Below are 18,555 nucleotides of genomic sequence, written 5' to 3' on the forward strand. Positions count from 1 at the left end.
GACAGGTTTCAATGCATTTATAAAAAAAATAAGGAAATTAATTTCTTTTTTGGCTATGAAGTGGTTAAAAAAATGCCAAGATGTAGTAGCATATATATATATATATATATATATATATATATATATATATATATAAATAAGGGAGAAATACATATACAGCAAGAAAGAGAGAACATCTTCCTTCTATGACATTTACCCCGAAAAAAGCCTATTATATACCAGCAGCTTCTCTAGATGATATAACAGGAGCAGATTCAATAGCTATATATATTCACCCAGCAGCGGAAACTACTTGAGCTGATATGCAAACAACGGCTAGGCTTACGGTGCCTATGATGAATGGTAAGTGACAGGGGAAGGTATTTACAAAACCAGTGATTGTTTAGTGGAGGTTTTTTTTTTTGTTTAGTGGAGGTTTTTACCCTCCGCAAAATAAATTACGGAGGTTTTCAAAAACCTCCGCAGTTATATTCGCCACAAGCAATTAGCGACGGTTTTCGAAAACCTCTGGTATCGAGAATATTTTGCAGAGATTTTTTTGTAGAGGTTTTAAACCTAAGCTAATTGTGGAGGTTTTTTAAAGGAGGTTTTAAACCTACACTAAATATGAAGGTTTTTTGTAGGAGGTTTTAAACCTATGCTAAATGCGGAGGTTTATTGAAAAAGGTTTTAAAACTATACTATGGAGGGTTTTTTTTTAAATCATGCTAACAATAGATGTTTTACAATTGATTTTCTAATTCTCCTTATTTTCTTGTATATAATGATTTTGTATACTCATTTTAGTTTCATAATCTACATGTATTACAATTTTTCATTTTCTTATGATATCGATAAAAAAATGTAATAAAAAACTCATAATGAGGACGTAGAAATTATATTTCAATAACCAAAATAATAACATATAGTTCAAAGATTTATAATTCAAATTTCTATTGTAAATCAAAGTATGACATAAAATCCATAACAAAGTAATATTAGTCTTGTACTAAACTTTAAATCCAAAATACATTATAAGCAAACTAAGGGTTGCTAGCACCAGAAGATCCTCTTGCATCCAAAGGTGTATTAGGAACACTTGAAGCATCATTTGGCTGAAATAAGAAAAGAAAAAACACTTAGTCACATATACTATATACATGGGTGTATAACACATACTAAATTATAATGACCATCAATAAAAATAATCAATTCTAAACAATTGTTTTAATATTCTAAACTTATGCATGGTTATTACCTTGGTCATGTATGTTTACTTAAAGACCTAACTTGAGATAAAGAGTATTAAGAGCTAGCCAAAATGAATAAAATTCTACCTTAATATTGTTGATTAACTATAAAATCTACCTATAAAATTGTAAATTAATTAGCTTAATAAACACACGTACCAATTACAAAATATATTTCCTTACTAATATGCGTGAATGACACATGTAAAACAGTTTTAAGAGTACATTGTGTATTATACTAACAAGTTTTAGGATACCTCACATATACATAATGATGTATGCATATTAATTACTTACATGTGTTTGATCAGGAGTGAAATAACTAGCTAATTCTTCAGGGATCCTTCCTTCCTTCATTATCATGTAGGCCTTAAAAGCTGATTCTAAATTGTTGTATTTCTCTTGCCATTGGTTTGAAGATGGAAAGGCAACACCAGATGAAGAAGAGCTCAGACTAAAAGCTCGAAGTCTTGTGTTCCTGAATGTATTAGAAGGAACAGCTCCTAATCCCATGCATCGCACTCTCCCAGAGTGTTCTAACCCTAACACTCTACCAACAACATCAAGAGGAGAAACTTCATATTCTTCAACTATGCTTTGAGTCAATCCTACTTCAATTTGTTCCTGCAAACATGTAATAAAATGAAATATAAAAGTTTTAAGATTAAGCACAATCCTTGAAAACAATGTTACTAAAGAAAAACATTCTTTGCTGCTTCATTTACAAATGACTCATCTTTCCTTTTATGAGTTTCAATATATAATTGTCCACAACTTGGTAGCTTCCCAGTTTCCAACAACTAAGATAAATAAAGAGTAAGTAAACATTGAACTTCTTTAATTAGGAAAAGTTAACATTTAGTGTCATTACCAACTCATTTCTTCTTCTAGGATTAACTTTGGATCCACCAGCGTGTGGAATAACTTGCTTGCTTCGAATTTCTTTATTTCTCCTACAAAGTTCCTATATGCAAAACAATTTCAAGTTTACAACTTGTAATAGTAATCATATAATTAGCTATAAAAAAATTCAATAATTAAAACAATCTAATTAGAACAAGATAATAATTTGTATAAAATAAGTCATTGAATAATATTATTTAAAATATAATTTACGTTAATAAAAAGAGCTTAATTTTTCTATGGGGTTCACACTAAACACAAGAACACATCAATTTCACAACAATTTCTCATTAGGACATCGACTGATTCATCAAACATATATAATTTCACAGCAATTATAATGATAAAATGAAAATTACAAAAACACCCCAAAACTCATTCCAATTGATATCTCTAAGGATCCCTACACATGTTCTCACTAATCCCTAATTGTGAATAACTCATCCCTTACCTGGGCTCACGTGTCTTTAGCCAGCGATAACAACATCTTTAGCGGTTCCCTGAGATTCCTCCAATTTTTTTCTCTAATTGCTCCGATAGAGTTCCCAAACATCGGAGAGACAGAGAAGGGATTGAAGCCTCCGCTTGTACTGTCTTGTGTGATTCCTGTTTCTCTCTCCGTAACTATAATCTCGCAAATCCCAACGGTGAAGGTGTGCGGAACTGAACCACGAACCACATATCAAAATTTCATGAAAATCCAACGGTTAACGAAACTGGGATCATAGTTTTATTGAGACCGTTTTGGGTTTCTACGGGAAAGAAAAAAGGCTACGATGCGAAAGGTGTTTCTCTTAGCTCAAACAGTATATCGAAATTCCCAACGGTGAGAATGCTCGGAATTGGGTTGTGAACATGCTGTTTAAATTTCACGACAATCCAACGGTGAATGAATCCGAGAGAGAGGGTTTTGAGAGGAGAAGGGGAAAAACAAAAATGAGGGAAAGAAGAGGCACCTGACTTAACATAACTATTTATACCTAGGGTACTCAGCCTATTATTTGCTCTATATTTATTTATTTATACTAAAAATCTTTATAAATTTATTTACAAAAAAAATGGGATGTTACAATTTGGAGAGGGAAGCCGTAGAGTTGGAGAGGGAAATTGGGATTTTGTGATTTTTTTTAGAGGAATTTTTTTTTTGCCGGGAAAAACATGATTTATTTTATTTTAAAGAGAAAAGAGTGGAAAAATAATATTTAATTAGCAGAGGTTATAAACCTTCACAAATTAAGCACAAAAAATTGTAGTTTTTAATAAATTAAGGAGGTTTCTAAAACCTCCGCAAAATAACCTCCATTATTTAACATTTTTTTTGTAGTCATGGCATCAATTATGTTTCAACCGAATCTTCCTTGGCTCCTGCTTATTATTTTAAAATTTTTAGTTGTTCCGTCCGTATTGCAAATTATGATATAAATGCGTGGAGGTTTACAATTTACATACTCTCTTTTCATTATATGCTAATCCTAAGGACATTCCTTTTTGACTTTATGGATTTTCAGCCAGAAGCATATGTCATATTCTAGAGCCTACATTGACTTCAAAAGGCCGGAGGACATCATATTGTTTGCCGAGTTCTTTAACGGACATGTCTTTGTGAATGAAAAGGGTAATTAATGAACTGCATCTTTAAGATCTTGCTAAAGTTCTTATCATTGTCATTATTGTCATCATTATTGGAATTTGGCGGGTTCTGTTTGGGTTGGACGGTTTTTCATGACAAGCAATCTATATTTTGAGTCTATTTGGAATTACAAGTCTGTATTTCTCAGGAATATGCCTATAGGATCAAATCATGATGTTCTTTCTGTTGTGATGGATGTCTAAGCTCTTCTATATTTGGTGCCTTGCAAGTTGTGGATGAAAGTGAAATTACCTCTTCTATATTTGATGTCTAAACTTTTTCTATAGATGTATCATGTATGTATTTTTATACTTAGTTGCTAATGATCAATGCAAGTAGTGAACAAAACACAGAAGTGGGTTTTGATATATATTATCAGCAAACAAAATTTCATCACAACTAAGTAATTTTTTTATATTAATATACATCTCTAAAAAGTTTAAAAATTGTTAAAAAGTTTAAACTAATTATGGGAATACATGGGATGCTCATTGCTAATATCTTCTTTCGTTTGGTGTGTTGAAGATTATTTTGATGTGATGATTAATGACACTGGTCTTGCTTTGTAATTTGTTAAAGCACGCTATCATAGTAATTCAATCTAGCTAATTTGTTGATTGTAATTTCTGGTCTGAGCAATCTGGTTGGTAGGACTTGTAGTCTTAGAGAGTTAGGTTTTTTTTTTGCCTAATTCAATATTTCATTTTAATTTTGTTGTACAATGATTTTTTAGGTATGGGATTTTTTTTCCCCTAATTCAATATTCCATTTTAATTTTGTTGTACGTTGATTTTTGAGTTATTTTTATTTTGTTTAATTATTGTTGTTGTTGTTATTATTATTATTATTATGTAGGCGCTAGCTGAAGACCCTTTTATATGTTGTGATGACACGGGTCTTCTTTCTACTCTCTCTTAATTTGTGTTATTTTTTGATTTTGTTTAATTTGTGTTATTACTATTATTATTATGTAGGCCCTAACTGATAAGGTTATTTTTTGCTTTGCTGATATGCATGTTTGCTTCTTTTCCGATAGTAACACTGATCTTACCTGCCTAACATGATATTCTTTGTCTATTGAACGTTATTTTCTTTGTTATATGTTTTAAATGTATGTCCTTCTTTAAAATTTGCGATCAACATCTATTAATATTATAATTACATTTACTTATTGAGGTATGAGAAGTTAATAGTGATAGAATAAAAACATACTAGCCAAAGGATTCTAATTTTTTAGTGATAAGTATACAAAATATTTTTTTTAGCGATTAATAATATAGTGAATATAAATAACTATCTTACTGATTGGTGATTATTAAAATTTGTGATCAACATCTATTAATATTATAATTACATTTAGTTATTGAGGTATGAGAAGTTAATTGTTTGGCTCACAAAAATGTAAAAGGAAGAAATGAGTAAAGAGTATAGACTCTGTTGGATGTAAGAAAAATACATTCTTTCTGTATCTGACAAAAAATCATTTTTTTAATTTAAAAGTTTAATAGTAATAGAATAAAAACATACTAGCCAAAGGATTCTAATTTTTTAGTGATAAGTATACGGAATATTTTTTTAGTGATTAATAATATAGTGAACATAAATAATTATCTTACCGATTGGTGATTATAACTAGATAAAATGATTTTAAATAACTTATTTTGTCTTCTAAGTTATATAATTCTCCATCGAGAGATACAAAGGTTTTTTCTGGATTTTGTTTGGCTTTTACTTTTTGAGTTTAGGGACTCTGCAACGTTCACAGTTTCTCTTTGAGTTTAGGGTCGAGTGGAAACGGTATTGTTCTGTTACTCATTTCTTTTTTCCTTAGTCATTTCCTTGGTTTTGTTCTTTTTCAGTGAAAGTGTTTCTCCATCGAGAGATACAAAGGTTTTTCCTATGACATCAACCCCAGGGAGTCCATTGGGTATTCTTCTGCTACCCAATACTTTTTTCCTTACTTATTTTCTTGATTTTGTTCTTTTTAGTGTCTTGCTTTTTCTTCTTCTTCTATTGGATTTTTTTAATAGTAAAGATTACATCATGGATTTTTTTAAATTATAATCTCATTGATATTGATTGATTTTTAAAAAAAAATTTCATGATAATTTGGTTTGAATGTGATGTAACTTGGGTTTAGATAAGTAGAGTGATTCCTGGGTTTGGAACTTTTTTTTTGTTTTTTTGCTTTCGTAGGTAGAAAACATTTTATATGCTGTATTCGTATGGAATCTACCTACGGGCCATTTTTTGGCTTTCTGATAATGAGCGCATAGCTAGCTATATTATCATGTCATCAACTTAGTAACCATTCTTTATCGTATAAATATACATTCTTTAACAAAAAATATATATTTATCACATAAAGATACATTCTTTATCCGATAGGCATGCTTATCCTCAAAAACATTGATTTGTTAATTTTTTGGATGTATTATATCTGCATCTACCACATAACATATCTGAATATATTATATTACCCGTTATTAACACAAATCTATTTAATTAGCTAGCATGACATCCTAAAGGACTACGTATTTAAATTGAAAAACAGGTATGGCACGTAGAATTAGCTTAATTGGTGAGATTAATGATACAGAGGATACATGGAGACTTGCAATTAGAATTACAAAAATATGCTTCATTCAAAAGACTGCAGGAGGAGGTTTTTTGGAGATGATTTTAATGGATGAGAAGGTAATCCTACATTCATTAAATTATCAACTCAAGTTGATTAAACATTATCTACACAATTGGAGCCCATATGGCTTTTATTTTTTTGGCTCATCTTCTTAGGAACATAAGATCAAGGCCACAGTGAGCGTTTTAAATTTGACAGATGGAAAAATTAACTCAAAGAGAGGAAAATTTATATTGTTTAGAACTTTGAGGTAAAAAATAATGTATTAGTAGGTAATTTCTAATTTTCATATTAATCATTATAGAATAAAATATTGATTAAGCTTTTGGGGGACAATTTTAGATTTATTATCTTCCTTTTTTAAGCAGATGTGATTGGTCAGTTTGTTGACATAAAGCAAGAACGTCATGTTAATCCAAAGATGTTCATTCATATGAAGGACCCACATGTAAATATACTATGGTTCATACAACTAATTTATTTATGGAAAATTACATTGCCTTCCTATAGGTGTTAATACTTTTTCCTTTTCCTTCCTATTTGTGTTAAAATAATCCATGTGTGGAACTACTAAAGAGATTTTGACAAAAAAAAATTGTGCAAGCATCCATACAAGTTTTTCTTTACAAAAGGAACAATTGTAGAAAAACATTAGCTTCTTGAAATTCCTGAACATGTATATGACTTACTATATTTGAAGAAATATTGAGTGGACAAGCTTCATCTGATGTGTTAGTAGGTAATTTCTAATTTGCATATTAATCATTATAAAATAAAATATGGTGTATGCTTTTGCGGGACAATTTTAGATTTATTATCTTCTTTTTCTAAGCAGATGTGATTGACTACACTAGACACTGGCATTGGTGACAAATATATTGTTCAACCTTCGTACCAGTGTCTCACGGACAACGATTTTAGCCATGGAGATGAAGTTACATTTTATTGTAGGAGTTATGATAAAATTTGGGAGCTTGTCATCAGAAGACAAAAAGAATGGAAAGATAGTGATACCGACTGAACACCAATGTTTTGTAGTTTGAACACCAATTTTATTGTAAGTATTAAGGCTTTTTTGCTTCAACACTGCATTTCCTTTTAATGTTCTATGGATTTGACAATCAATGTACTGCACTATATAAAACTCTTTAATATCAATGTTAGTCTTTTTCCCTTTTTTTACAATACATTTCTTTTAATTCTTTCATCGAAACTCAATTCGCGAACGACCCGTGCGTATGCACTACCGACTAGTATTCTTTAAAATGAATGAGAATGACTTATAAATTTTAATAATTTTACCCTCTACAACTATACTAGTAAAAGAATAATATGTGCGCAAATTATATTGGTATTTAATCACAAAATTATCATATAAGATAAGTTTATTAATTTTTATAGTAACTATATCGGAAAAAATTTATATAAAATTTCTTATACCACTAAAATTGTTGTGTATATTATTATATTTTGTCTTTGGGGTTGGATAATGGTGTGATCCCTTAATATTAGAAGGTCTTATGATATTAGGAAGTCTCTGCAATATTTATATATTCTTTCAAAATGAAAGAAAATGACTTATAAACTTTGATAATTTTATCTTCTCCAACTATAATTTAATAAATGAATAATACATGTACATTTATATTGTTATTCAATCACAAAATTATCATATGTGATAAATTTATTAATTTTTACAGTACGTATATAGAAATTTTTTTTATCATTTTTTATAATAATTATTTTATAAGTTATACTAAAAAAATCTATGATTGATTAACGATAAAAAAATTTGAAAAGAAATTAAACTTTTGAATAAACGTTCATATAAAATTTCTTATACTACTTAAATTATTAATTATATTATATAAAAAGTTTCATAATACTAAAATTGTTATATCTATTATTATATGTTATCTTTGGGTTTGGATGAAGAGATCATCACCGTGCCAGTGTAACGTTGCGTGCTTTCAACAAACTATATTTTTTTTATATATTTATATATAAGTTTTCTTATTCAAAATCATGGTGTAACGTGTATCTCCCACTCTTCCGGTCATGGAATAGTTGAAATAAACCCAAAAATGAATTTTTGTTCAAGAATTAAATCTTGCTGGAATTGTTTAGTTCACCCTTTGGAACCATATCACATCCCGGATATGATGAAATAGGATAAACTGACACGGTATTTTGTATGTACATAATTATCTTGAAAAAATTTACTATTTCTTTTTTTATTTATTTAAAATTAATGAAGATGACTTATAAACTACTAAAACTGTTGTATCTATTATATAAATTAAAATTTCTTATACTACTAAAACTAATGTAATGTATCTATTATTATATTTGGTATTTGAATTTGGATGAGAGAGTTATCTCATGGTATTAGAAGGTTTTGTGGTATTAGAAGATTTCGGTAAACTATACTCCTTGTTAAAAAACATTATTTTTGCACTACTTGTTGTGTTGCAGCCACTAAAACCCTGAACAGGGTATTGCTGAGGATAAGTTAGGTTAGTTTTCTCATCAAGTACACCAGCTCTCAGTTGTTCCATTTGTGGTTACTCGCCTTAACTTACCATTTCTTATACATTGAACTTTATGTTTATTTGTATCCATAAATTATTTTGTGTTGTAGGCTTTGCCAAGTTTCTTCATAATATTAACACTCTCCCACACACACCTAAATAAGTGTATGCTTTCAATCTCTCTTCTCTCATCCATCAGGTATCTTCCCATTTGTTCTATGAATTTATTTTTAATCTAATTATTAAGCAGAATAAATGATTATATTGTAACAATTTTTGTAGTTGGTTACATTGTTTGATTGAATATATTTTTTTGGTTGGATCATCACTATTCCAAGGATGGCAATTGGATCTATTTATCCCATAACTTTCTAATTCATCCGTAAATAAGTCCAGCCAAAATATCCAATTATAAAAGAAAATAATGAATTGCATAGATTGAGCCAATACTATTATTGGATGGTCAGTGAACCATCCAACATATTTCTTAAACCATTGGATGAATGGGAGCAACTCCAATGGGTGTGGAGAGTCAACCTTGCTTCATCCGTAAGTAAATGAATATACCAATCTTTGAATCTCTAAACCTGTTAAAAACAGTTTTTCTGTGGCTTTGTATAAGAATGTATAAGGCAATGTATAAGAGTGTGAGATTAGAAATTAGTAGTGAATACATGATAATGCTTAAGGAAAATGGTCAGTGTGTATAGATAGATGTTATATATACCTTGATAGGTTCTTTAAAACCTCTTTGAAAATGATCAGTATGTAATAATTGACCTGATGTACTGTTTCATTTGTTGAAGCAAGTATAGCTCTTCAGAGTGTTGTGCTGTTGGGATAAATCTGGAAACATGGAGAAGCGCTTTCGTTGAAAAAGAACAAAACCAAGAAAATGATTAAGGAAAAAAGAACGGGATAGCAGAAGAATACCATACCATACCGTTTCTGAGGTCAAGACTGGACTCTTTGGGTAGCAGGATAATACCGTTTATATTGTCCTCTTAAGTGTTGTTGTTGATGTTGTAAAGAATGAAATGAAAATCACAAACTCAAAAAGCAACCATGAAAGTTATAGAGACCCTAAACTCAAAAAGCAACAGCAAAACAAAACCTAGACAAAAACTCATTAAAATTACTCATTTACATAGATTTAAACCATGAAACCCTCAACACCTGTCTTATCTTGTCTTGTAGTCTCTAATGGAGATAAGTTGCACAGGCTATGTTTTTTCTGTCTTGGATGGGAGAGAAAGAGAAAGCTTTTTTAACAGGAACTCGAACAAAGTCAAGATCAAAGAATAAACACTTAAGGGTTGAGGGAGAGAAGAATGATGATTTTTTCGTTTTTTCTATCTTAGATGGGAGAGAAAAAGAGTTTTTTTCCTAGCTTAGAGAGTGTCTAATGGGGATAAGTTGCACATACTATCATTTTTTTTCATTTTTTCTATCTTAGATGGGAAAGAAAGAGAGGGCATTTTTTTTATTTTTTCTAGCTTAGAGAAAGTTTTTTATTTTTTATTTTCTTCTCTCTCCATTCAAAATATGCACTTCTAGTACTACCACATGTGATCTGTACTACTTCTCATTTTTTTGTAGATGAAGGTAAGAAGATAAACACACCACACCTGATCTGTACTACAAGCGTCGTCATGCCCCTCTCTTTTTCTCTGCACTTCAATTTAATAAATACTAACTCTCTCTCTAACCACTACATTACCGTTAGCAAGCAAGCCTGTGTAAGCCTTCTGCCCTTCAAAACCAAAAAGACCATAAAATCAAAAAAATTGACACGTCAACAAATAAAGTGAGGTCAAAAATGTAATTTCCCTAGACTACTCCATTAGATATATTAGATATTAGATGTAATTGAAAAGATAGATAATAATAACTTCTTGGAAAAAGTAAATAAACATAATGAAATATCAATGGACGTAAATTTGACGGTTATTTTAGGCGGCTTGATGTAACTGCCTTGCAGTCATTCGGAAGTGGAAACTAACTGGTCAAATTATGTGAAGGTGGACTCACTCTTCAGACTATGGGAAGTTGGAAAGGTAGGTACAATGCACGCATGTAATGTAATAAAAATAACAATGAATATGCATTAATATTTATAGAAGCTGAAAAGTCTGCCAAAGGTAATCATTAATATGTAAATGTAATTGAAAAGACATATTTGACAGGTAATAATAACTTTTTGGGAAAAGTAAATAAACATAATGAAAAGAAATATCAATGGACGTAAATATCCATTTGTGCACAGCGAAGACAATTTTGATGATTCAATGTGATATTTGTGCATGCAAGAAAATGGAATCCAATGTTATATTAGTAGTAGGAATATATTATACATACACCATGTTCATACACTCTACATAGGAAGTATTTAAAAATTAATTAGTATAGAATATCAAATTAACCTATATTTGATCTTTTTGTAATACAAATAAAATCAAACTTTTATTTCATTGTACTTAATCAATAGAATTTATTTCGTGATTTTTTCAAAGTAAATACCAATTAACTTTGGGCTTGTGTTCTAATTTTTTTCATACTATAAACAGAAAATGTATTTAAACAAACTCAGATACAAACCAACCAATTCTGAATTCAGTATCAAGTGATGTTAAATTTAGTGAATTGTAAAACAAGGTTTGTATGTTAAATTGGTTTCAGCAATAACAATAATTAAATGAAAAATATATTATCAAAGTGGAAAGGTTGATGATAGGAAGTCTGACCATACATTGATATATTGGACAAAAGAAAAGAGTAATTGGATTAATAAGTAAAATCTTTTTTTTGACAAAATAATGCAAAACATAAATAATACCAGTAACAGTTATCAAAAAATTGAACACATCAAAACATCACTGTCACCCATGAATCGGTACTCAATCCCAAATTCATATTCTGTTTTATGTTGTTTTGCTATCAAGTTAGAACTATTTTACTTTCCCGGTCTATATTCTCTTCTCTCCCTCCTTTGTCTCGAAAGAAAAGTAGGAAGTAGAATAATATCGTCTATGTATGAAGAATACCTTTGTATCGCTCAATGGAGAAGCGCTTTCACTTTCACTGAAAAAGAACAAAACCAAGAAAATAATTAAGGAAAAAAGAACTGGGTAGCAGAATAATACCATTTTAGAGGCCAATATTGGACTCTTTGGGATTGATGTTGTAGAAAAAGCCTTTGTATCTCTCGATGGAGAAGTGCTCCCACTAAAAAAGAATAAAACCAAGAAAATGATTAAGGAAAAAAGGGATGGGTAGCAGAATAATACCATATTAGACTCTTAGGTGTTGATGTTGTAAAGAATAAAATGAAAATCCTAAACCCATAGAGAAACAACGAACTCTGTAGAGACCCTAAACTCAAAAAGCTAACGAAACAAAATCTAGACAAAAATCCATTAAAATTACTCATTTACATAGATTTAAATCATGAAACCCTAACAGAAACCCAAAATACAACACACCAATCAAGAGAGATGATGAAAAGAGAAAATGAAAGCTTAAGGTGAGAGAGAGAGAAGAATGATGATTACAAGCAAGTCTCGGTGAACTTTTTGTTCTTCAAAATTTTCATTTTAAACCAAAAAGACCATAAAACCAAAAAAATTGACACGTGTCAACAAATAAAGTGAAGTTAAAAATATAATTTCCTTAGACTAAAAAGACCATAAAACCAAAAAAATTGACACATGTCAACAAATAAAGTGAAGTTAAAAATATAATTTCCCTATACTACTCCTTTATATTAGATATATTAGATGATTTTTTCATTTCAAGAAACTTTATTTATAGACCTAAGATTCTAGTTTTAAAAAGAGGAAACATTCTAGTGTTAAAAAAGGAAACAAATTTATAATATTTTTAAATCTAATATAAATTTTAAAGATAATATAATATTTTTTAATTTTAAATAATATCCTAAAGATTTTAAATGAATAATAAATTTTTAAAAGATAAATTAAATTATTCTTTTCTAAACTAGATAGAAGACATATTCTCGAGATCAATTCCCACCACCCTCTTCAATTGCTGCAAAATGTTTTCTACTTTACCCAAACCCCATCGGACCCTTGATTATCCCTTCCCTCTGTTGTATCATCCTCATCACCATCAAAGGGGGTGTCGGTGTTCTTGAGGGCAACAACATAGCCGGAATTGTCGATGACAATGGAATTTTGAGCGATGACTACGTGGCTTATTTGGGTTACCTTTTCTAATGAAGGGAACAAGCATTAATGCATATTTACCAAAAAAAAAAAGTGCTTAAGTGAAGGAAAAAATACCTTGAAAGTTGAAACACCTCTTATATCCAGTTAAAAAAAATGCTCTACCATACACCACATGAAAGCATGATGCACCGTAGACAAATAAATATTTAAATGTATATTCCATCTTTTAGGGGAGAGGAGTAATTTATTTTAATGATGTTAAGTTAAATAGATTAAATTGCACATTTCCTTCAATATAAAAAAGAGATGATAGTATAATACTCGCATTGAAGAGAATAAATTTATTCTAAACTTTTTTTTAGAACAAATGATTCTATACTTGAGCACTTAGCACCACTTTGAAAAGTTACAAATAATTTGTACATCTAGCGTATATAGTATCTATTTCTTCGTTGATTTTTAATTAATCACAGTCTTAAAAAGGAAGTGTAGAGAGAGTGCTCCTAGTATTTTTTTTTTCTTTGTTTTCTATTTGGGCCTTGTTGCCCGTGTTAACTAATACCCACAAATATAGAACTAAAAACATAAACAATATTTTAACTATAACTCAATTTATTATAAAAATATATATATACATAATCCAATTTCCTTTTTCTTTTTCTTTTTTGCAAATCCACAAAATAAGCATCGCAGACTATTTTTTTAATTCCCTTTCGGGTCTCCTAAACAAGAAAATTTCTCCCCGAAAGCGTGGCCAAAGCAAAATCATGTATGAGTGTGCGACTTTGTTGAAGCCGACACCTCGATTGGTCCTAGCATCCTAATCTCGTAATAAAGTTGTAATTATTATAGGGGGTTCATTGCTTCTAATTTTAAACCTGCATTTATCTTAACTTTTCTTAGAACCAAGTGTTTTAGACTTGCATTTTATTGATTTCCATTTTCTTTTTGTAGTAATGACATATGAAAAGAATAAAATGAAAGTTGCAACATTTGAATTACAATTGCAATTATTATTTGACCTCTAGCATCCATTTACCTTAATTAAGGTTTAATTATTTTCAAGAAAGCAAGTTACTCCGTACTCAATTAAATGTTCACAATCACGTGCATTGTGGTTTTCTGTTGCAGCCTTGCAGTTGCACGAACAATTGATTTGTAAGACTTTCTTGCATCTTTTTTTGTGAATGGGATAATATACTTCTATGTTTCTTTTTAAGTGTCGATTTTTTTTAAAATAATATTTCTATTTAAATTTTAAGTTTTTAATTGTAATCGAACTTAAATAGATAATTTTTTAATAATTTAAACTACAATATAAATATAATCATAGCAAATATTATTGATCATTTAATAAAAATCCAATGAACTTTACATCGCATTGTACAACTTTTTTCGTTTAATATTTATAATGATAATTTTTATTTAATAAATAGATTTTCTTTTACATATTTCAATAAACATTTAAAAAAATTACAATTGGAATATTAAAAAAGGAAATATTTAATTTAATAAAGTTAACAAATAATACCAACCTACTTATTGTGATATATAATGTAGGTTTAATTCTCAAGTTTTTAAAATGTTGAATTTAGTCATCATTTTTAAAAAAAAAAATCAATTTAAATCAATTTTTTTTAAATTTTTTTTTAAAATGTTCAATTTATTCTCGTCCAATCGAATTAATGTGGTTAGGATTGTGAATACCAATTATTTTTGTTTAGGTATAGTGACAGATTTTAACCTTACTATATTTATTATTATTATTATTATTATTATTATTATTATTATTATTATTATTATTATTATTATTATATAAAATTCCCCTTTCTTCTTCATGCCTTCCTCCACCCTGTACCAAAAAAAAAAATACCCTCATCACCACCCCTATTCCCGGCGAACCCCACCAGCACCACCACCCTGGAATAGGAGGAGCTCTTCGCGATTCGTGCTCAAAGCTTCCGTCGTGCTCCGATACCCAGGTTCTGCCGTTGTACTCCGATGGTCCAGATCTACCTCTGCTTCTGCAGCAAGCTCAAGAACCCTCCCAACGATCCGTGGATTTTGCCACACTCTTGCGGTGAGGTTTGTGGAAGACCGTTGTGATCGTGCTTTTCAGTGTGGGAATCCGTGTGAGAAGAGGCTTGGGTATGCGAAGCATGTTTGTGAGAAGAGGTGTTGAAGCCGAAATTTTTGAAAAATAATACAACAGTGACCGTTAAAAATCGTCACATTGCTGAAATTTGTAATATTAACAACATTAGTTTAATAAAAAAGTTAAGAATAAAATTATTTTTTTTTAAATTTGAAGAACAAATTGAATTTCTTAATATAATTTGAGATCAATGTATAATAAAAAGATTCATTTTGTTTTTGGTACAGTAGAAAATAAAGAAACATAATAACAGGAACTAATTTTCAAATCTAGATAAGATGCACCAACTCCAATCTCTACATAATTCTCGAAAGGTTATATTTTTTAAGACAATTTAGACGAGTTGTAACTTGTATACGAAGTACGAACTATTCAAAAGGTGACATACTGTTATCTATTTCAACCAATTACAAAATAAGTCAAAAGGAGAAAAAAAAAGTTGATAAAGCAGAACATGCGTAATCTAATCTAATAGTATTATATCTAGAATCTTATGTATTTAAAACGCATGTATCGAAGTAGATGGTTAGGTTCTGCATAACTATTTTTGCAGAGTTTGGGTTGTACTGTCTTTGAGCTTGGCTTGGGTTGTAGGTTGCCTAGTTGGTACAACTTGTACCTTTGTTGTGATTCTTTGGTTAAATAAATTCGTCATTTGCTTGAAAAAAGAAAAATCTTAAATACATTAATAATATAACTTAATAATACACTCATATTAAAAAAAATAAAAAAAGAAGATAAACGTTAACAAATTTAAGACTATCTTACATATGATACCTCTCTTATGTTAAAATATATATCCCATTATTTTTTTCTTATAGAAAAGTTTAAGTTGGAATTTGTTTACCAAAATTAGACATAACTAAATTAAGAACCAAACATATTATATTTATAATATTTAGTAATAATAGTTTGTATTATTTGTCATATTATTAATAAAACGATATAATCAGATATGAACTTATATACCGTAAATACATATAGAGTATATAAATCAAAATTAAAAATATTTTATTCATAATAAAATAAAATATAAAACTATAAATATTTATAACTTTAATTCAATTAGTGTCGTATTATTTTAGTAGTGATTATAAATTTTATATCAAATTTAATATCAATTTGAATATATATAGAGAGAGAGAAATGATTTCATTTTTAAAATAAAAATAAAATTTATAATATTAGAATAAATAATTTAACATAAGATATGACTTATATTAATGATATTATATAATCCACTTTTAAGTAAAAGTGATTTGTAAAAATTAACTTTCATGCTAATTGCAACGAGTTGGTATATATTTTTGTTTGTTTGTTAAAATACGAAGATACGATAAAACTTAAAAACGCGTAGGATAACACTAACGAGTACCCGTTAAATCAGTTCTAAACAAAATCAGGCGCAAACTACGAATAGTACGAATACCTGACAACAGTTTTCTAACTCCGGAGCCATGTTTGGCAACCGGCAAGAGAGTCCCCTGATTGATTAGCTTCGTGTCACCGCAAATAACACTAATTGAATCAAATCCATTGTAAATTGTTAAATTAATTACAAAATAAAAATTGATAAAATAAATTTTTGAAAAACAAAAATTATATATTTTTACAGTTTGATTCATTTTTTTTCACATCTTATTATAAAAAAAATTAAACCAAACCAAATAAAACACATATTGTAATTATATTTTTTTATTGTGAAAATTAATAATAAATATAAAGTAATTTGTTAATTTTTTCTTTATTTTATAATCAAAATACATATTTTATTTCATATATTAAAAAAATATATTAATAATGTTAAATATCAAGTAACAAGTTGATAATATCTTTTTATATCAATACTAAATAGAAGTAAAAAATAATAAATTTTAACAAAAATTTGTTAAACAAAATTCAATTAAAAAATAAATCCATTCTTAAAAAATAATCTAGCATAATTGGATACCTTTCACTAAATCAAAACACAGATATTAGGTAAGAAACTCACAGCAACTTTATATCAGGATACACAGTAATCCTATGAAATCGTCTCCCCCAAGCAACAAGTTGGTTTTAAACCTATTTAAAAATAATCTTTTTATTTTAATCTACGAGAACAAAGACAGTGTCACAAAATGAAACAACTTAATTACTCTTGCTCAATTTATTGAGCTACTTTACATTGAACTATAGCGTTTAAAATACTTAACTTTTTTAAATACATATCTAATATAAACTCAATTACGGTTAGGGAAGGAGCCCGCCTTCCAACTCTACCATTAATTTGGTTATAAAAATCTAGTAAATCAAAATGAATTAGATTACTTAGACCATTTTTTATGACTATAATAACTAATAATGAAAAAACTTTCAAATGGTAAACAAAAAAATAAGAATAGTTAAAAGAGTTGTTATAGTATTGTAAGACTATGTTGTGTTCACATGAGTGATAACGATTTATTTAGCGGGAGAATTTGTATTTAATTCTCATCTTGTGTAAAATTCGGGACAATTACACACCACAAATATGATTAATCCCTAATCTAAGGAGTAAGAAGACACACATAATTTATAAACTAAGATAAAGAAAATTAGATAAGAATGTTCTGTTATTTTGACTATGACCAAAAAATAAAAAAATATATAATAATAATAGTGATGCAATAAGAAAATATTTAAGGGTACCTAACTTTTGTTGTTGGTAGTTAAAAAAAAAAACTTTTATTGTTAGTTGAACAACATGCATAAATTGTTGTAAATTTTGTGGTATCAAGTTTGATTTTTATGAATAATAAAAACAAATCATACATTGGAACACATGTTCTTGATTCATATATTTTGAAGAAAGAATATTCAAATTTAATATAATAATTTTTATAAAAGAAAACTAAAATATTTCTTAATTTTATTAAATGAAAAAGAGGATAAGATCTTGAGTTTCAATTAAAGAGATTTGACTTAATTTGTTAAACAAATCGAATATATAAGTTACTATAAATTTCGATTCTCAATTCTCAAAAGATAAAAAAAATAAAGACCTTGAGTTGCATAACATTAACTGTGGGCCTGATTATATACCATCAATGCTTGGTTGATTCAATAATAGGAATATTCAAAATGAGGTAAGTGAATAAGTGATTAATGGGTTTGACAAATAGGAGCTGTTCTATTTTATGTCAAGAAATTTCAAAACCAAAATTGTTTGGAATGAAAAGATGAAAATCAAGTAAAAGGAACCCCATGTGATTAATTGACTAAATAGGAAAATCTATCGATTTAGCAACAGGAATATTC

Source organism: Glycine soja, chromosome 5 (assembly GCF_004193775.1).
Source record: "Glycine soja cultivar W05 chromosome 5, ASM419377v2, whole genome shotgun sequence".
In the NCBI taxonomy this organism is placed as follows: domain Eukaryota; kingdom Viridiplantae; phylum Streptophyta; class Magnoliopsida; order Fabales; family Fabaceae; genus Glycine; species Glycine soja.